This window comes from Triticum aestivum, chromosome 5A (assembly GCF_018294505.1).
Source record: "Triticum aestivum cultivar Chinese Spring chromosome 5A, IWGSC CS RefSeq v2.1, whole genome shotgun sequence".
NCBI lineage: Eukaryota > Viridiplantae > Streptophyta > Magnoliopsida > Poales > Poaceae > Triticum > Triticum aestivum.
This window is the reverse complement of record NC_057806.1, coordinates 14,372,225-14,394,381: the sequence shown is the minus strand read 5'-3', so window position 1 is coordinate 14,394,381 and position 22,157 is coordinate 14,372,225. Positions and strand designations below refer to the sequence as shown.

The 22,157-nt window shown below is 46.2% G+C and overlaps 1 pseudogene; it reads right to left on the bottom strand.

The window, feature by feature from the left end:
- Window positions 1-1,441: 1,441 nt before the first annotated feature.
- On the bottom strand, window positions 1,442-8,782 carry LOC123106351 ((E)-beta-caryophyllene synthase-like; annotated as a pseudogene).
- Window positions 8,783-22,157: the final 13,375 nt, after the last annotated feature.

The window sequence follows — 22,157 nt, the reverse complement described above, 5'->3', positions numbered from 1 at the left end:
CGAAAACATGGTTTCAGAGATTGAATTGCCTGCCAAAATTGGGAACCGCGAGCCTGAGAGCATATAGTGAAGGATTGTCCCCTTAGATATTTAGCTTTGATAAAATCCAACCACAGGCCCCCATCTCCTTGAACAATGTGCCAAATCCACTTGGTCCTTTGGCGTACAAATTTCACTCGACTTGACCATGTGGTACTTCTGTTTTCCGGCCTCACCAAGCGAATGCATCCCACAGAATTGATTGTCTAGAAAACGGAAGTTTATTCCTAAAATGCATTTGCTATAATCGGTGTGAGCAGCAGGCGCGTATTTTATTTAACACCGACTACGACACACTACCATCATTCTACTAGTAGTCCTTAGCAGTAGGTATCTATTGACTATTTGACTGGTCAAGCGTAAATGAACCTGCTTGTTTGGACTTGAAAATTCGTGTGTGAAACACAATGAAATGCAATAATTCTTTCACTAAATAAAGGGATAGCCGTACGCACTTTGATCAGGCTAAATGGATGTTCAAAGTCTGGATGCACCTCAGTGTCAGTGTTTAACTTTGATCACTATCACATGTAATAAGTGCATGGATTAAGCTTTGCAAGAATAATTGTCTAGTATTTATCTTGCAAAAAAAGATTTTAAATTACCGATATTTTTAATATGTTTTTAACATTTAGAATAAAGTAAATATTATATCAAAATCATTCATTGTAGACCAAGTATAGTTATATTTAGCATATACAAACAATTTAAATAAATCTTAGATGTTTCATCGCAGCCGCTAGTTTCACTGTGGACTCAAAAGAAATAGCTTGAGTTGCCACGAAAAAATCGAACATATTAAAGAGTTGAAAAATGCCACGTTAGAAAAATCTTGTGGGAAGTGGTTGGCTGGATTGCAGCATCGTGCTACCTCGCATCTCTTCGCCAATAGTGATAAAGCTGGCAAGTATGTTGGTGGACAGAGGCAGAGGTTGTACCATCGGTGGATAACGAAATTTCTAGTACTGTGTGAAGGTGACTCAAACAAGGTAAATGTTGCTTTTTCTCGGTCAACCAACTAACTCCTAGGGATAACCATTTGATAACATACGTGTCGAAGAGTATGTCATGACACCATAAAAGGTAAAGCACCGAGAATTGGTCAAGTGCTCAGGAAATGTTCAACACTAAGGTGCTACAAACGATTGTCCTGGTACAATGCACAATTTCTGCTTCCCATCCCTTGCTTGGTAGGTACCGACTGGCTCGACGAGGCTAGGAGAGCAGCTCCTATATGTTGCTTGCTGCCAGGCACCAGATTCTCCAGATCCAGGTGTAAAGTAGTGGACGGTGTGATGCATGTTTAGTCTAGATACTACTTGCTAAACCAGCTGATTGAAAGACTTGATTATCATTCGGCTTGCGCATAGTACATTTTTTTCTCATAGTTTTCTCGTAGATACATTGGATGATACATGAGTGGTGAGTTATATGGTTTCTCATAGCATGATTATTTGCATATAGAAATTTGAATACTTTTCTCTATATAGGATTTACATATATAGAATCTACTACCACTTTGAGACCTCGTGGATCGGTGTACGCGTCTTGATCCTTGTACAAGAAGTCCAACATCCGTGTCGAATTCACCACTGCCTCGAGGAGCGGCGCTGCGGGCCGCACGGCGGATGGCCTGAGGACCTCCTCAATGATGTCCATCCATGACTCCTCTATGAGCTCCCTGAGCTTTTTGTATGCATCTTCCTTCGCAATGTAGTTGTTCTCCTCCATGCATGCTTCCACCGTTGACATCACAGACCTTTCGCCAGAGCACTGTTCTTGTTATCGCTGATTTACGAGGGAAAAAGAGGGTCATGTTAACAAAGTGATCACCCGTTCTATTAATACGGCTATGTGCAGCAATGCATCAAATGATGCAGTTACCAGGGTGTCCTTTTCTAGTTAAATAACTTTTCTATTAGTTTACCTATATTGTATGGCAAGTGGTTTGTATGACCAGTTAACTATTATCCCCATTCCAAATTAGATGGTGTTCTAGAAAATATTTTCCCAAACTTCTCTGAGGGGACTATCTTATTTGAGATTGTTAACTACAATAATATCGTGGGATTTACCATTTAAAACATTTTGAAGTTCAGTAAGTTTATAATTTACAGCAATATATCTATGTTCATTTTTAGAGTCTTAGATACACAAATCTCTAAAACGCCATGTATTAATTTAAAAGAAAGGGTATTTCAGAATGGAGGGATTACATCAGTTTACTTAATTGGCTTTTAATTGGCATAGATATCATGATGCACAGAACTAGGATTTATTATGCTTTTGCATAATATTCACCACCAAACAAAAGCAACAAGCTACAAAACTAAAAGGATCCCAAACTTATCCATGAACTGAAAAAAGCAAATAAAATAAAACATGGCATATATTTTCAGCTGTAAGTGTGTAACCTCGTGTGAAGCCACATCATTGATGACGCGGCCGATGGTGCAGGAAGCTCGCATGATTTTGGGATAGGTCATGCCCCACTCGATGGCGTCTCTGCCCGCTCCTATGACACTGAAGGCAAGGCATGCAACATGCATGCAGCAACAGCTAGGCACCGAGATCCGCAGGTGCTCCTCAACAGTAACTGGTGTGTCGCTTTCCTCACACCATTTCGCCTCGTTGTAGTAGCATTTTGTAGCATCGATTAGCTGCACAGGCACAATTATATATTTATTTTCCATGGGGAAGTTGATTGTCAACATACATGCATACACATATTTCTTAAGCGTAGCAGATTTTTTTACGAAGACTAATAAAACATTGAACTGGACGACTCCTTTGATGGGACCGCATACGTTTTGTGTGGCGAATTCAGGAGTCTGAGGTCAAGGAGGCGTTAAAAAGGATGAAAGAAGGCAAGGCGATGGGCCCTGATTGTATCCCCATTGAGGTGTGGAAAGGTCTCGGGGACATAGCGATAGTATGGCTAACCAAGCTTTTCAACCTCATTTTTCAGGCAAACAAGATGCCAGAAGAATGGAGACGAAGTATATTAGTACCAATCTTCAAGAACAAGGGGGGTGTTCAGAGTTGTACTAATTACCGTGGAACTAAGCTGATGAGACATACAATGAAGCTATGGAAGAGAGTCATTGAGCACCGCTTAAGAATAATGACAAGCGTGACCAAAAATCAGTTTGGTTTCATGCCTGGGAGGTCGACCATGGAAGCCATTTTCTTGGTACGACAACTTATGGAGAGATATAGGGAGCAAAAGAACGACTTGCATATAGTGTTCAATGACTTGGAGAAGGCCTACGATAAGATACCGCGGAATGTCATGTGGTGGGCCTTGGAGAAACACAAAGTCCCATCAAAGTACATTGCCCTCATCAAGGACATGTACGATAATGTTGTGACAAGTGTTCGAACAAGTGATGTCGACACTGATGACTTCCCGATTAAGATATGACTGCATCAGGGGTCAACTTTGATCCCTTATCTTCTTGCATTAGTGATGGATGAGGTCACAAGGGATATACAAGGAGATATCCCATGGTGTATGCTCTTTGCGAATGATGTGGTGCTAGTTGATGATAGTCAGACAGGGGTAAATCGGAAGTTAGAGTTATGGAGACAAACCTTGGAATCGAAAGGGTTTAGGCTTAGTAGAACTAAAATCGAGTACATGATGTGCCGTTTCAGTACTACTAGGTGTGAGGAGGAGGAGGTTAGCCTTGATGGCCAGGTGGCACCTCAGAAGTACACCTTTCGATATTTGGGGTCAATGCTGCAGGAGGATGGGGGTATTGATGAAGATGTGAACCATTGAATCAAAGTCGGATGGATGAAGTGGCGCCAAGCTTCTGGCATTCTCTGTGATAAAAGAGTGCCACAAAAGCTAAAAGACAAGTTCTACAGGACGGCGGATCCACCCGCAATGTTGTATGACGCTGAGTGTTGGCCGACTAAAAGGCGACATGTTCAACAGTTAGGTGTGGTGGAGATGCGTATGTTGAGATGGATGTGTGGCCACACGAGAAAGGATCGAGTCCGGAATGATGATATGCGAGATAGAGTTGTGGTAGCACCAATTGAAGTGAAGCTTGTCCAACATTGTCTGAGATGGTTTGGGCATATTCAGCGCGGGCCTCCGGAAGCTCCAGTGCATAGCGGACGGCTAAAGCGTGCGGAGAATGTCAAGAGAGGGCGGGGTAGACCGAATTTGACATGGGAGAAATCCGTTAAGAGAGACCTAAAGGACGATTGGAGTATCACCAGAGAGCTAGCTACGGATAGGGGTGCGTGAAAGCTTGCTACCCATGTGCCAGAGCCATGAGTTGGTTGCGAGATCTTATGGGTTTCATCTCTAGCCTACCCCAACTTGTTTGGGACTAAAGGCTTTGTTGTTGTTGAACATTAATAAAACATGCTCTTCATAAGTATAGGTGATAACTGTTAAGACAACAAATATTATGATATTAGTTTTGTATGTCTTGTGAAACAAAGCCATCAGTTAAGATGAACCATACATCTAGTACACTATTTATGAGTCAAAATATTTTAAATTTTAAATTTATCAAGAGTCTTGATGATTTCATCACTTTTACCTATTTGTACACGCATGCAAGTGGCTCTACATCAATATTCCAGAATGCGATCAGGGGCTTCACGTCATAGTGCTAGTTGCGTTCCATCCATAATGATCATATGCAAGTATTTAATGATTTATATTTCTTTAGTTAAACATGTTCATGAGATATCAACTTACTAGCTTTTTTACATAGTCTGCATGCTTGTTTCCTTGACTATCCAAATCTTTTTCAATGACCTTCATGGTCGCGAGTACTTTTCTGTAGAAAAACTTCGTGTAACCTGGGAGGTGTTCAGCGGCTTGTTCATCCCACCTAAAAACAATAGAGAGTTGTTCTAGAATTAGTATCAAGCAACACATTAATGGGTTGTTAAAACCACCCAAGCCAACATAGATATATAGAGACCTTTCCATTGCCATGGTGAGGAGCCTGCTTTCTTCTAAGGTGCTGTAGCTGTCGTAAATGTCATCGAATATCGATATAAATGTAAAGAACTTTGTGAGCACTATTCGTCCGTATGAATATTGTGGCTCAAATAAAACTCCAAGCATCCAAAAGTGCATCTCCACCATCCTGTCTCGTGCGAAGCTCAAGTGGTCTTGTAGTTGCAGTCCTTCCCACCACCTGCACATGAACCAAGAACTTGTATTGTAATGGTATGAGGGATCATATGAAATCCATTTCAAGGGTTGTGTCTGGACTTAGAGCTTAGTGACGAAACAAATTGCACCGAGGGACAGAAGGTGAAATTTTGCCTATATTGTTGGCCCAGTCCCGACGTCGAGTACTTCCCACGACGGTGGTACGACCGACGACGAACGACAATGACGAACAAACCTTGCTGACAATCTCGACGAAGTGCTTTACGTCGATACACACCGTAGTGCAAAGCTAGCTTGTACTAGCTAGTCTGCTCCTGATCAATCTTTCCGTAGGCAACACCAAAATCACACGTACGTGCACGGCGGCCAGCCGGCCGGAAACAAACGCACGCACACAAGTATTTGGATGATTGCCACAGGCCCGTCTCGAGCCTGGTGTTTTGCTTTATTGATCTCACGGTGGTATTACAAGCCTAGGGGTACGTACATATATATAGTACGAAAGCTAAGCTATCTAGAGTAATACTACTCCTAGACTAACTCTGACTCAAATACTAACCGGATACATGCTCGTACACGACCCAAACACCGCCAGCTGGGAGGGTATGTCGGCTTTACTTCCAACAATCACCCCCTAAACACGACGTCGTTATGTCACAGCTCCGACTCCGAGCCTTCTTCGCATCTCCAAGAGCTTCTCTCGATGCAAAGCCTTGGTTAGGATGTCTGCCATCTGATCATCGGTGCAAGCGTAGTTGACCTTCATCTTAGCTTCTTTCACGCAGTCCTTTATGTAGTGATACACCGTATCAGTGTGCTTGCTTCTATCATGCCGCACTGGATCTTCGCGCAGAAAACTTTCAGACTTGCTATCAACATTAAGCACCACTTGTTCCAGATCTCGATCCATGAGATCACCGTGTAGCCGCCCTAGCCACACACCTTCACACGCCGCAGTGGCAGCTGCAATATACTCTATTGCATTAACTACGGGTGCTTTACTCTTCTTGTTCAGCTCAAGACGAGGTTTCGTCGGAGCGTCAATTGGATTGCAATATTTCATAGCACAGTTTTTAAGTATCTTCCTTGCGTATGCCTCCTCTCATAGTGTGACCCCCTCCATCTTTTGATGTACCTCTATCCCGGGGTAGTAGCTCAAAAGACCTAGATCACCTATCTTGAAAAACTCTTTCATCTGTAGCTTGAACTTTGCAATCACCTCTTCATCTGCTCCGGTAATTAATAGGTCGTCGACGTAGATGCCAACTAGTAGACGATCCCTTCCTTCACCTCTCTTGTACATTGCATGCTCTAGTGGGGCTTTCTCAAATCCAAGAGAAATCAATGTCCGATCAAGTTTGATGTTCCACTCCCGAGGTCCTTGCCATAGTCCATACAAGATTTTGTGTAACTTCAGTACGTTGTGCTCTTCTTCCTCTTTGATGAAATCCGGTGGTTGATTCACATACACATCTCCTATCTCGCCGTTCAAAACCATAGAGTTTGCATCCATGTGATGTACTTTTCATGATTCCTGAGCCGCGAGAGCGATGAGTAATCTCACCGACTCCATCTTTGCAATGGGAACGAACACTTCTTCGAAGTCCACACCCTCTTCTTGCACATACTCTTTGGCTACAAACCGCGCCTTGTGCTTCATCCACCCTTCAACATCGTTCTTGACCTTGAATTCCCACTTAAGCTCTATAGTCTTTTCATTGTTGGGAAGATCCACAAACTCCCATGAATTATTGTCATGGATCGACCCCAACTCTTCTTTCATAGCATGACGCCAACACTCCTTCGTATTTGCGTCCACAAATTCTGCCGAGTCCTCGGCACTTGCTAGACACCGTCGCCCACTCCCTTTCACTTTTACCGGGTCAATCGTCCGAAGAGTCTTCTCCGAATATGGGTGTAACACCGGTTGTAGCAGTACAGGTGTAGGTGGCGTTGTCCTCGTCTCTTGTGCCTTCGGAGACGACATTATTTGCATGGCTCCTTGTACCTTCAGGAGTAACTCCTCACCGTTTGCTTCGCACATTGCTTTTGGCAAAGCTAGACTTTCATCCCCGGGTACAGATGTTACATTGCCGTTCCCATCTTCTTGCATTATAGTGGCCAAGCATGGCAAAACTGTACGTACATGCGCTGGTAAAGAACCTTGCATATCTCGTGGATCACTTGCAACGTCACTAGGTGTAGATGGCCCTAGCTCACCACGTGAGCCACCAAGCCCTCCTGCTAGACTTGTTTGTAGCCCACCATGGGAGCCTTGTCTTGTGGCTAGGCCACCACACGTAGCTGCCTTGGAGGTTCCTTGTGCAGCACTCGCTGCTGGGTGTGAGGCGCCCTTACTCCGCACAAGGGATCCAGCTTTGGTGCCTGCGGCCTGTGCTTTCGGCCTACTCAGCGAGACACCATGTCCAGTGTTATATACTAGCAGATTTCGTCATAGAGAGTCACTTACAGAGTAAGAGCCCTCAGCTCCTCACAGTACAGGGCTTGCAGAATACTGAAGTCCAGCTTTGCAAGCTCCAAAATGGCCTCATTCCTTGTACTCATTCTCTCATAAACTGAGATGAAGTGTCGCGCTTCAACTCTGCGAGGCCTCCTGAAAAGAGGTGTTTCCAGCGCGCGCCGCACCTGATCGAGCAATATTGATGGTGGAATTGTCTGTTGCTCCACGGCACGCTCGAGATGGTCTTTTGCGTAAGCCATCGCGCTGCTGAGTGTTTCTTCACCATGGGTTCGAACATGGGCAGCGTTGTACACGCCCAAGAGGCTTCTTGTGTCGTTGCACGTAATCTTTCCTTCGTCATCTATGAACTTTAGGAATACATCTGTGGCATTGTAATGTATAGTACATGGTTCTATTAGGACAAATAATTCTAGAAAACCTCACCTACCCACGTCTTTGATATTCTAATTATGTTCGTTATACCTGGTGAAACATTCAATCCCTGTTTCCTGAGCAAATAAAATCGAAGGGCCGCCGTGTGAAGATCGTGGGCTTCATCGCCGGCATCATGAATCCCACACAACAAATCATTGATCTCCGTCCCATAGTGGTAGTCCAAACCAAGCCGCTGTAAAGTATCGACAAGCTCAAGCTTCTGAGGCAGATCAACAGAACCCGAATCTACTATTGTCGCCCTCAGCTCTTCTTTTATTACTTCAGCCTTGTTTTTCATGGAAATACACTGCAAGAGCATGTAACATTAGTACTCACTTGGTGTACGAGGTTATGCTTCAACAGTCCATTTTGCATGAAAATATGTTTCAACAAAAACATACTTCATGATGTGCGTTATATTATCCGCTAAACCTTAAGTTAACTTCTACATTCTGTAAAACGACATCTATAAGGAGTTGTGCAACGGAAGTACTACTAGTTCATCCAACCTAGCTCCAACAAGAAGGTACAACACTGGAGTGTGCTGATTAAATTTAGTTCACCTGCGCCGGAGAGAATGGCCTGAAACCAAGGAAGAAGTCCCCCCATACGGTGGGGTGGTGAAACCCGTGGCTGCGCTGGTTGTCATTCATCGCAGGCGGGTGTGGGCGACCGTGACTCTCCACGGAGGCTGCCATTGCCGGAGAACGTTCGAGCTCAGCTGATCACTTCTCTCTGATAATGCTAAGGTTGGTGATGCATGCCTTGTGAACTGGTTGGCTTTATATAAGAATTAGAACAGGAGAGGCCCCTAAACGGCACACGTGTATAATACTGGAGAGACACAGGAACACTGAATGGAAAATTCACGTGATATTGTAACTGTCACTTTCAGTATTGTGGCACAAATGTGCCCATTAATTAAAGTTTTTTATTCGAGAAGTTATGTAGAGGTTTGAAAATTCTAAGACATGTGTCTCTTTCATAGTACGTTGTTCCCTTTCGGCAGGGCCACCCGAAAAGATTCTATATTAGTAACTAGAGGCACTCAGAGAGACACCATGTAAGGTCACATCATCTAAAAAATTTAGATGGTTGGATCTAAAAAACACAATGGTGAACATGATTTCATGCACCCAATAAGATAAAAAATAGCAAAAGAATCAAACAATTATAAAATTTAAGGTTACAAAACTTGATCGAGTGTCTATTCAAATGTGAACTTGTGAAGTTTCACGAAGAAATGACATGTAACCATGATATTCTTAACGAAGAAACAAAATCAAACCTTCAAATTACTTTAAACACACGAAAACACATTTTTTTGGTTTTTACAGCATTTTTCTTATTTTACTAGTCATAGTGGATGCGTGTGGAACCATGTTCCAAAATTCCATGGCCGTTGGATCTCTAATATAATAAACCTTCCCCGCGAGTTGCTGTAGGAATATAAAAATTAATTACAAATGACTTATATATGAAGGAAAAGATCTAAATCATAAGCTAATAATTTGAACATATAAATATTCCGTACTTGCATTCTGTCTAAATCAGGGCATTTCACAACCTTTAGGAAGTAAATAAATTAAATAATTATCTAATCTACTACATATGTCCAGTGACAAAAATAAACATATTGTTATGGTTTGCATGGGCTGAAGTTGGATGCTTGCATGTTGAGAGAATTAGTGATAATCGAATAAGGTTTGCATGGGCTGAAAAATATTGTTAGTGGATGCTGACGTGACACACTTGATGAGGTGGATGACTCACATGTTGAGAGAATTAGAAGTAGTGGGGATCAACTATTTAGGTATTATGGATTATAGATGTGGTTGAGATTCAATTGTGTACGACGTAAACATGTACACACACGTGTGTGCGATCTAAAGAGAACTGGCTGGTGAGGTACTCCCTAGTTTCTTTTTTACTCGACACATAACTTCTTTATTTCTTTTGCGATTTAATCTACGTCCTTCCCATCCAGACCAATTTAGTATATATCAAGACTTCTATTGGATAATCAACTGTTGGCCCACAGCCCAGAACGCATTATATGCACTGCATGAGCACATCCGAAGGTAAATTTGCTTATGTGGCAAGTACTTAAGAGTAGAGAGATGCTTGTGGTAACATAACACACTACCTTAACATAACGAACCCCAATGCAATATGAATCTACATCTTAATAAATGAAGGTTTGCACGATACTACAAATATGTTACTACTCACTGTGAAAGTTACTCCCAGCTATGATTAGCCTTATATGGATATATGTGGTTTGAAAATTCTAAGAAATCTATTTCCATGTATGATGTTTGCATGATGTGTGAGTAGAACTATGACGAAAAAATTCTTCAAGTTCCACACTGTCGTGGTGGGCGCACGGCAGATGCCAAAGTATGGCTAAAGAGGGGAGGAGGCTCGAGGGCACCGGTGGGCTCGAGAGACGAGGTTGGCATGAGCGAGCGAGGGACGCAAGACATACCCAGGTTCGGGGCTCTCCGGAGAGATACCACCCCTAGTCCTGCCGAGTGTGGTTTATATGAAACAGTACAAAGTTGCTTCTAGAGCTGTTTGGAAGAAGAAGGAATGCAGGCCAGGGCTTAAGCTGTTCCTTCTCCTTGTGTGGGTGTCTGCGTTCTACCGATCGGATCGCCTGTCTGCATGAGGGCTCCTGGGGGGTTTTATAGGTCAACCCCCCAAGTGTACAATGGTAATGTTACAAAGCCATGGGGTTGGGTTGTCATCGTCTGGGAAGCCGGTGCTGGGACCCGCCGGGTGTCAGGGCTCGCTGGGTTATCCGGGCGCGGGCCCCGTGTGCCAGCACACACTTTTCTTTGTCTTGTCGATCGTCACGGAGTGGCCGGGTCGAGTCCGCTACAATGGTGCACCGCCAGGTCGCCATCTGCCGGCGTCAGGAGTGACGATGGGCGCGCTGTAGCCACGACGGCTATGGTTAGCGTGCAGGTGGGGCACTGTTGCCATGCCTTCACCGGTCAGAGGAGTTGGTGGGTCACTGTTTCCACGCTCATCCCTTTAGTGGAGACCTGTCCCATCATACCTTGGATGGGACAGGAGCTGACCCATGGACGGGTTGAGGAACACGCCACGGGAGAGCTGGCTTGCTGAAGAAGTCTTGGTTCATAGGTTCAACCGGCTTGCGCCTTCCGGCAAGGCCGGGTAGCCGTCTTGGTTGGGTCGAAGCATTTGGCCGAGTTGAGGGACTTGGCTGGGTTGAGGAACCCGGCCAAGCGTGAGCCGGCTAGAGGGGAGATGCTGGCCCCGGTGTTTTTGAAAAGGATCCGGATTCCGTTGCCTGCCCGGGGTTCATCCCCCCGACAGTAGTCCCCGAAGCTATGAAGGTCCGCCGACTTCAAGTAGGAGGGCCTTCGCAGTTTCCCCCTTGAGGACGCGGCTGTTGGTAAATCTTGCAACCTCCCGGTCCGGCAACTCCCACTGTGTGCCATCTTCCGGAAGCCGGATCACGGCATCCCGGTGTGGGCGGGAAACCAGGAGTCCGCCGAATCTTGAAACAATCTATTGGGCTCGGTGCGGGCACCACGTGGCGCTCGAGAGCCGAAGGGACCTGACAGGCCACATGCGTGATGGGACGCGGCGATGAGTTGGGGCCCGTGACTGCGCGCCCTCGGCCCACACACGTGGATTTATTGCGGCGTCCGCGGGTCGGTTGCCATTCTCGAGTCAGTTATTGCGTGTGGTACGTGCGTAGTTATTGCGGGGAAGTGGGAGGGGCGGGCGCAAACGATCCCACATCCCCACGTTCCCACTGTGGCTTATAAATTGGGAGGAGGGGGCGGCGGAAATCACTCTCGCTCACGCTCCCCTTCTTCTTCCTTCTCCTTCTTGCTCTTGCGACTGCTGCGCACCGTGATGCTCCGCCGCTCTTTGAGCAAGACTTCGTCGCCAATCTTCTCTTTCCTTGTTCTGCTCCGCCCCACACCGTCCATGGCATTGCCGTCGGGATCGTGGATAGGTTCCACCATCACCGGGGAGGACATCACATATCTGCCCGACACCAGGCGCCTGCCGAGGGAGACAGAAGTGGCCGTGCGCCTGCCGGAGGGCGAGCAGGAGCCGCGGCCGGAGGGGACCGAGCGCGTGGTCTTCTACATGCATTTCAAGCGCGGGTTCCGCCTTCTCGCGAGCAACTTCTTCCACACATTCCTGGAGTTCTTCGGGCTCATACCACACCATCTTGGCGTGAACGCCATTCTGCAGTTGTCCGACTTTGTTACCCTGTGCGAGCGGTACCTGGGGGTCGAGCCCACGATCGACCTCTGGATGCGCTTCTTCTCCTTGAACCAGCAGGGCCCGAAGGCCGGGGAGATGTCCTCCTGCAGGGCCGCCGTCATCATGATGCGGACACGCGGGGAGTGCCCCAAGATGCCGCTGGAGGATTCTTCCAAGAAGTGGCAGAACTCCTTCTTCTACGTCCTTGGTCTTTGTACTTTGCCACCGCTCATCTTCTTGTTCGTCTCGATGCGACGAGGAAGGTTCTATTGAATGTCATCCCGCATCCGTATGACCGGGGCATTGACGCAGGTGGAGCGGGCAGGATCGGAGGAGGCGGCGGCCCAGGGCGAGGACCCGGAGGAGGCCGACACCGACGCCGGCGAGGCACGCCGTGTGGGTAATCTTCTGTGCTTTCATTTCTTGAGACGCCGGCTGTGAGGCGGCGTGGGATGCTGATACGAGTCAATGACGCAGCGGCGTCAAGAGGGGGCAGCGATGCGACTGGAGCCGGGTTGGCTCGCGGGACGGCGGTAGCAAGCTGATCTCACGGGAAGGGCGACCTGGTGCCCCAGAAGCCGACTGCGAAGCGTACGGCGGACCCGGCTGCCGACACCAAGCGCCCACCAAGAGGAGACGCCGCGCGCTGTAGGCGGCACCGGCAATCCCGACCGTTCCGTTGGTGGTCGGGTAAGTTCTCTTATGTTGATTTTTGGTGAGCTGCCGAGCGGCTTCTCTTGGTTCTTGTTTGTTTATTATGTTATGCCTTATGTCACTGATATCGCTGGTGCTGGTGACGATGGAGGCCGTGTCTGATGGCGGCGCTGTGTTCCGGAAGACTCGGTCCCGCGTCATTGACCGGGGCGAGGAGATGGCCGACCCGGACCTGGGCCTGGACCCAGCCGATGCTGAGGCCCGGGCTTGGAGGGACCGGAACCGGGTCATGGTGGAGATGGAGGCGGCATCGGCCCAAGCTTGGGTTAGGGCCACGACTGTGAGGGGGCGGGCCGCGGAGGAGCCGGCTTGGCCCGAGATGCCGGAGGGCATGGAGCCGGCAGCGGCGGTCTTTATGCCCCCATCATCAGAGGGGGAGCGCGGCCATGACGGCCGTGCGGAGGTGGCAGAGCTTGATCGGGTGGTTGTGGTGATTGGGGATGACACCCCGCCACGGGGCGACGCTGTTAAGAGGGAGGAGGCTGAGGGAGGAGGAAGCGAAGCCGTCTTGGAGGAGGCGATGCCGGACGGGGCGCCTCAGGCACCGGCGGGTGGGGCGCCGCAGCCTGCGGCGCCGTAGACGACTCCGGTTGTTGTGTCGGAGGGGGCGCTGGCCTCGGAGGAGCCGGCAAGCCACGAGCATGCCCTGGTCATCAGGCCAGGGAGCCGTTAGGCCACCGGGCCGCAGCCGGCTCGGGCTGGGCCCAACGAGGTCTTCTTCGGGCCCCTGATGCAGGAGGAGGCGGCAATGGCTGCCGTGAGCCAGCTCCTCCGAGGGAGCGTGGAGAGGGTCCAGGCCTTCGCCCAGGCCGAGACGGAGCGGGCGCGGGAGCTGGAACGCACCATGATGGTAAGTTTTCCCCTTTTGCCTTCTGCTTTTCTTCTTGCGGCTAGTTAGTGGGGGCGTGCTAGCACACCCACTGGGTGTAGCCCCCGAGATTCGGGCCAACTATGTAGTAGTTGGGTTGAATCCTATGTGTTTGGCTCGTGTTGATTCTTGTTACTTGCAGCAACTGGATGCCTACCAGGTTGGCGTCTTCAATCGGCTCCCGGAGAAGCACCGGCATCTCAAGGTGCAGCTTGCCGCCTGGGAGGAGGCGCTCCATGTCGCCGAAGGTAATATTCTTGCGTGCTCTTTAGTGGGGGCGCGCTAGCACACCACTGGGTGTAGCCACCGAGATTCGGGCCAACTACGTAGTAGTTGGGTCAAATCTTAAAGTAGCCTTGCTTTTGTTTCGTGAGTCTTTGTTACATAGCCGCCATGGCCGAGGTGTCATCTTAGTGAACCCGGCAGATATGGGCCGTCCATCAGTACGACCGGGTCGTCGCCGTAGCCGGCCGGCTTCGGGTCGAGGTGGCGGAGCTGAGGGTGGAGGCGGTGGGAGCCGAGCAAGCGCTTGCCGTGGCCGGCCGGCTGCAGGAGCAGCTAGCGGTCGACAAGAGCCATCTTCAGGCCGAGGTGGACCCTCTCAAGGTGGAGGCGGTCAAGGCGGTGGAGGCCAAGCAAGCCCTTGCTGAAGCCGGCCAACAGCGTAACAAGCTAGCCGACGACAAGGGTCAACTCCAGGCCGAGGTGGAGGGCCTGAAGGCGGCGGCCGTCACGGCGGCGGAGGCCCATCAGGAGGAGCTCCTTCATTTGCAGGAGGAGCATGAGAAGGCGGCCACCGCGAAGGACGCCAAGCTGAAGGCGGTCGACGCCAAGGTCGCCAATATGGAGAAGGCACTTCAGGACCGCGACCGTGCCGGTACCAGGGAGTGGCATGGTATGTTGCTTGAAGCGCAGCACCTGGACGAGACCTTCGCCAGTAAGTGCTTTCTTTTGATTCTGCCGGGTTGAGAAGCTGGCTTTCTTTCCTTCTTGTTGCTGGAGTGTCTTGTTCTTCTTTCTTATAGGGCACTTCATGGAGACACACGGGGCGGCGGTGGAGGCCATTCACTTCCAGCGGTCGCCGCAGGGGATCATGGGTGCCAGGACCGATCCGCAGGTCACCTAGACCTTCTCGGAGGTCATGGCCGCGACCGAAGCTCGCCTAATAGTCTTGGGCGAGCAGATGGCACGGCTCTCCCAGGTTGGCACGGGGATGATGGCGGCCCTCTGGCCTGGCGTCGTCATGCCAAACAGCTTCTTGCGGCTGGCGCAGTGGTTGGAGGCTGGGCCGGAGCAACTTCGGGTGTGGTACGTCTCTGCTGCTCGTGCCGGTGCCGAGATGGCACTTAGGTTCATGATATCTTGGCATCCGGATCTGGCGCTGGACCGGCTGATGGGCCAGTGAGCAGGCGCAGAGCGCCAGCTGCAGGCGGAGGCTGGCCGGGTCTTGATGCACGACGAGTTCCAGCTGGAGCGAACAGACGATGGTGCGGTCGTTCCTCCTGGCGACTTCGGCCTGCTTCTCGATGATCCGGAGGGCGGCTCCGAGGAGTCGAGCCTCTACGAGGATGAGGACGCCGAGGCGGTAGATACCGGCTCCTCGGTGAACCCGGAGGCCACCGGGGGGAGCCGGCAGCTGCGCGACCTCGCGCTGGAGATGCCTGAAGCTGAGGCCGCCCTGTTTTATCTTTGCGACAATTTCTATTAGGTAGCAGGTCGACCCACTCACTGGATGTTTAGGTGTAAAGTAATGAACTCTGGCCATGGGCCTGTTTTAATTTCTGATGTAAATATTTTGTGAGTGTTTGCACTTTCACTTTCCGTTTTTGAGCCATTTTCTTGCCTGCCTCCCCTCTTGCCCCCCCTCGTGAGTCAAACGGCCGGGCTCCGGTCCATGACAAGGAGTTCATCCCTTTGGAACGAGTACGCGGTATTTAGGCTTTTCAGACGTTGAGCGCGAGTGAAACACCCACTAGGCCGGCTAGCGGCAATCCGGCAAAGCCGGTTGGCGAGCAGCAGGTCGTGCGGTAAGTTAAGGCGGTGGGGCCGGGTTGGCCGATCCGGCGGACCTAACTTAGTATTTCACGACGTGTTGGTGCTTTGGCCCATAATTCTTTGCTGGCCGACAACCGAAGCCGGTTCTGTGGCATAGGTTAAAGTGGAGGACCATGGTGACCGGACCACGCCGAGATGTGCTAAGGAAGGCAGCAGGTGGCGGTCAAGGCGGCCAGCCCTCGAGCCCCCGGGTTGAGCGGGTCGACTCGGCGGTGGGGGCTTTTTAAGAAAAACTTGCACAAGTGTGTGGGACACAATAACTTGGTCGAAAAGGGCAGCCCTAGAGCGTCATTCGGGAACCCCATAGTCTTTTATCACGGTTACAAAAGGGAGTAATACAAACTGATACTTCTCCAACGTATCTATAATTTTTGATTGCTCCATGCTATATTATCTATTGTTTTAGATTTTATGCGCTTTATTATACACTTTTATATCATTTTTTGGGGCTAACCTATTAACCCAGAGCCTAGTGCCAGTTTCTGTTTTTACCTTCTTTTAGAATATCGCAGAAAAGGAAAACCAAACGGAGTCCAATTGACCTGAAACTTCAGGGAACTATTTTTGGATCAGAAGAAGCCCAGAAGACTTGGAGTGCACGTCATGGGATCTACAAGGAGGCCACGAGGCAGGGGGGCGTGCCCACCCCCCTAGGCGCGCCCTCCACCCTAGTGGGCCCCTCGAGGCCTCCCTGACGTATTTCTTCCGCCTATATATCTCCATATACCCTAAAACAATCGCAGAGCACAATAGATCGGGAGTTCCGCCGCCAGAAGCCTCCATAGCCACCGAAAGCCAATCTAGACACGTTCCGGCACCCTGCCGGAGGGGGATTCCCTCTCCTGTGGCCATCTTCATCATTCCAGTGCTCTCCATGATGAGGAGGGAGTAGTTCTCCCTTGGGGATGAGGGTATGTACCAGTAGCTATGTGTTTGATCTCTCTCTTTCATGTTCTTGAGGTGATACGATATTGATGTATCGTGAGCTTTGCTATTATATTTGGATCCCATGATGTTTCTTCCCCCCTCTGCTCTCTTGTAATGGATTGAGTTTTCCCCTTTGAAGTTATCTTATCGGATTGAGTCTTTAAAGATTTGAGAACACTTGATGTATGTCTTGCCATGCATATCTGTTGTGACAATGGGATACCACGTGATTCACTTGATGTATGTTTTGGTGATAAACTTGCGGGTTCCGCCCATGAACCTATGCATAGGGGTTGGCACACGTTTTCGTCCTGATTCTCCGGTAGAAACTTTGGGGCACTCTTTGAGGTTCTATGTGTTGGTTGAATAGATGAATCTGAGATTTTGTGATGCATATCGTATAATCATACCCACGGATACTTGAGGTGACATTGGAGTATCTAGGTGACATTAGGGTTTTGGTTGATTTGTGTCTTAAGGTGTTATTCTAGTACGAACTCTAGGGCTATTTGTGACACTTATAGGAATAGCCCAACGGATTGATTGGAAAGAATAACTTCGAGGTGGTTTCGTACCCTACCATAATCTCTTCGTTTGTTCTCCGATATTAGTGACTTTGGAGTGACTCTTTGTTGCATGTTGAGGGATAGTTATGTGATCCAATTATGCTATTATTGTTGAGGGAACTTGCACTAGTGAAATTATGAACCCTAGGCCTTGTTTCAACGCATTGCAATACCGTTTACACTCACCTTTATCATTAGTTACCTTGCTGTTTTTATATTTTCAGATTACAAATACCTTTATCTACCATCCATATACCACTTGTATCAGCATCTCTTCGCCGAACTAGTGCGCCTATACAATTTACCATTGTATTGGGTGTGTTGGGGACACAAGAGACTATTTGTCATTTGGTTGCAGGGTTGCTTGAGAGAGACCATCTTCATCCTACGCCTCCTACGGATTGATAAACATTAGGTCATCCACTTGAGGGAAAATTGATACTGTCCTACAAACCTCTACACTTGGAGGCCCAACAGCGTCTACAAGAAGAAGGTTGTGTAGTAGACATCAAGCTCTTTTATGGCGCCGTTGCCGGGGAGGTTAGCGCTTGAAGGTATATCTTTATACCTTGCAATCGAGTCTTTTAGTTTCTTGTTTTATCACTAGTTTAGTTTATAAAAGAAAACCATAAAAAATGGAATTGAGTTTGTCTCATACGCTTCATATTTTAAATATCTTTCGTGAGTATGATGGAAAGGAAAATTGTGCCAAAGTGTTAGGAAAAGAATGCATTAAAATGCTTGGCACTAAATCTTTGAATGATGAGCATGATTGCAATGTTGTTAGTATGAACTCCTTGAATATACATAGTACTAATGAAGATTGCACTAGTTATGATGAAAATGTCTCCTATAAACATATCAATTTTTGTGGAGTGCATTGGGTTTGTAAGTACACACCAAATAGGGAAAATAGATATTGCAAGAGGCATAAGTACTTAGAAACTAAATTGTTGCAAGAAAGGCTAGATGATTGTGCTGAAAATTTAAATTTTCTTGGCCATACTTGTGAGCTTTGCAGTGAACGTGGTCATTTAACCATCCGATGCAAATTGTTTCATGATCTAATCGTGTCCAAAAATTGTGCTGAGTTGATTTCCCTTGCACATTATAATGAACTTATCTTGCTTATGGGTTGCGAAGAATGAAACATATAACTGGGGATCTTCCATAATTTTCCCGTTATAAACTGCTTGGCTTTGATCTAGAGGAAATTTATATGTATTGTGCGGTGAATTGCATTGAAAATCCTTATATTGCCAATTACATAAATAAAAGAAAACAAATAGAGGATGAAGAGAATACTAACAAAAGGGAAGAGACTTCCCAATACCCTTCTATTATTTCTTATGATGAATCAGGTAACGAGGAGGAGCCTCCTATTCAACCAATCTCATTAATAAGGAGCTCCAAAAAGAGGATTGAACCCACACATGATGTGGTGAAGAAGAAGAAAAGAAAAAGGAAGAGAGGTAAAAAGATATCTCCCCCAAATAATGCTGCTCCTATTACTATTGTGCCCCATGAAAATATAATTGTGGAAGATAATGATACTTCTTATGATCTTGAAAATCTTTTTGGCACTTGCTTGGAAGAATATGATAATTGCTATACTATTGGTGCTATCCACACTATTAATGATGAGAGTGATTATGCTTATGATATGAAAAGGCCCAAGCTTGGGGATGCTATGTTTGATGAAGATGATGTTTTTGAGAATATATTTGCTGGAATTAATGTTTGTCCCAAGCTTGGGGAAGCTATGTTTAATGACGATATTTTTAGTCTCCCAAGTTTTAACATGCAAATTTATAATGATGATAGCATGCCTCCTACCTATGATGATTATTGTGATGATACTTATGCTATAAAAAGTAGTGATTATATTTATAAAACTTGTCATGATTATGAGTACCCCTTCTCTGAACATTACTCTTTTAATGTGGAAACAATTTATAGTATTCAAATCTCTTATGATGCTCCCACTACTATTAATGAGGAGAATTTTGCTTGTGTGGAGAGTAATAAAATTCTATGCTTATAAATCATGAAAAGAATGCTTTAGGTGCTGGTTATATTGTTGAATTCATTCATGATGCTACTGAAAATTATTATGAGGGAGGAACATATGCTTGTAGGAATTGCAATAATATCAAGTTTCCTCTCTATGTGCTTAAAGTTTTAAAGTTATGCTTGTTTTGCTTTCCTATGCTAGTTGATTATTGTTCCCATAAGTTGTTTGCTCACAAAATCCCTATGCATAGGAAGTGGGTTAGACTTAAATGTGCTAGTCATATTCTTCATGATGCTCTCTTTATGTTACAATTCTTATCTTTTATGTGAGCATCGTTGAAATCATCATGCCTAGCTAGGGACGTTAAACGATAGCAATTGTTGCGAGGCAACCCAACTTTATTTTTGTTCCTTAATTTTTGTTCCTGTTTAGTAATAAATAATTTATATAGCATCTGTTATGATTGAGTATTTATCTTTTAATTAGTGTTTGTGCCAAGTAGAACCGTTGGGAAGACTTGGGGAAAGTCTTGTTGATCTTGCTGTAAAAAACAGAAACTTTAGCGCTCACCAGAATTGCTGCCATTTTTTATTGGAGAGTGCTATTTAGTTAATTATTTTTGAAGATGATTAATATTCAAATTACTCAGATACACCAATTTATTTGAGAATTTTATGAGTTCCATAAGTATACTTTTGATCCAGATTACTACAGGATGTTCTGTTTTTGACAGATTCTGTTTTCTATGTGTTGTTTGCTTATTTTGATGAATCTATGAGTAGTATCGGAGGGTATGAACCATAGAGAAGTTGGAATACAGTAGATATTACACCAAGATAAATAAATAATGAGTTCACTACAGCACCTTATGATGGTGATTTGCTTTCTTATACTAACGGAGCTTACGAGCTTTCTGTTAAGTTTTGTGTTGTGAAGTTTTCAAGGTTTGGGTAAAGATTCGATGGACTATGGAATAAGGAGTGGCAAGAGCCTAAGCTTGGGGATTCCCAAGTCACCCCAAGGTAATATTCAAGGACAACCAAGAGCCTAAGCTTGGGGATGCCCTGGAAGGCATCCCCTCTTTCGTCTTCGTTCATCGGTAACTTTACTTGGAGCTATATTTTTATTCGCCACATGATATGTGTTTTGCTTGGAGCGTCATTTTATTTTTATTTTGTTTTGCTTGCTGTTTGAATAAAATAAAAAGATCTGAAATTATTAAATGTTAGAGAGTCTTCACATAGTTGCATAATTATTGAACTACTCATTGAGCTTCACTTTTATCTTTCGGAGTAGTTTGTCATTTCCTCTAGTACTTCACTTATATCTTTTAGAGCACGATGGTGGTTTTATTATATAGAAATAGATGAACTATCATGATTCACTTAGATTATTTTGAGAGTCTTAAATAGCATGGTAATTTACTTAAATAATCCTAATATGCTAGGCATCCAAGAATAGTAAAAACTTTCACATAGAGTATTGAATACTAAGAGAAGTTTGATACTTGATGATTGTTTCAAGATATGGAGGTAATAATATCAAAGTCATGCTAGTTGAGTAGTTGTTGAGAAATACTTGTGTTGAAGTTTGCATGTCCCATAGCATGCACGTATGGTAAACGTTGTGTAACAAATTTGAAACATGAGGTGTTATTTGATTGTCTTCCTTATGAGTGGTGGTCGGGGACGAGCGATGGTCTTTTCCTACCAATCTATCCCCCTAGGAGCATGCCATAGTGCCGAGGTTTTTGATGACTTGTAGATTTTTGTAATAAGTATGTGAGTTCTTTATGACTAATGTTGAGTCCATGGATTATACGCACTCTCACCCTTCCATCATTGCTAGCCTCTTCGGTATCGTGCATTGCGCTTTCTCACATTGAGAGTTGGTGCAAACTTCGCCGGTGCATTCAAACCCCGTGATATGATACGCTCTTTCACACATAAACCTCCTTATATCTTCCTCAAAACAGCCACCATACCTACCTATTATGGCATTTCCATAGCCATTCCAAGATATATTGCCATGCAACTTTCCACCATTTCGTTTATTATGACACGCATCATCATTGTCATATTGCTTTGCATGATCATGTAGTTGACATCGTATTTGTGGCAAAGCCACCATTCATAATTTTTCATACATGTCACTCTTGATTCATCGCAATCCCGGTACACCACCGGAGGCATTCATATAGAGTCATACTTTGTTCTAGTATCGAGTTGTAATCATTGAGTTGTAAATAAGTAGACGTGTGATGATCATCATTTTCTAGAGCATTGTCCCAAGTGAGGAGTAATTAAAAAAAGAGAAAAAAAGAGAAAGGCCACAAAAAGAGAAGGCCCAAAATAAAGAAGAGAAATGCCATAAAAAAGAGAAGGCCCAAATTTGAGAGAAAAAGAGAGAAGGGACAATCTTACTATCCATTGCCACACTTGTGCTTCAAAGTAGCACCATGATCTTCATGATAGAGAGTCTCTTGTTTTGTCACTTTCATACACTAGTGGGAAATTTTCATTATAGAACTTGGCTTGTATATTCCTACAATGGGCCTCCTCAAGTGACCTTGGTCTTCGTGAGCAAGCAAGTTGGATTCACACCCACTTAGTTTCTTTTTGTTGAGCTTTCATACATTTATAGCTCTAGTGCATCTGTTGCATGGCAGTCCCTAC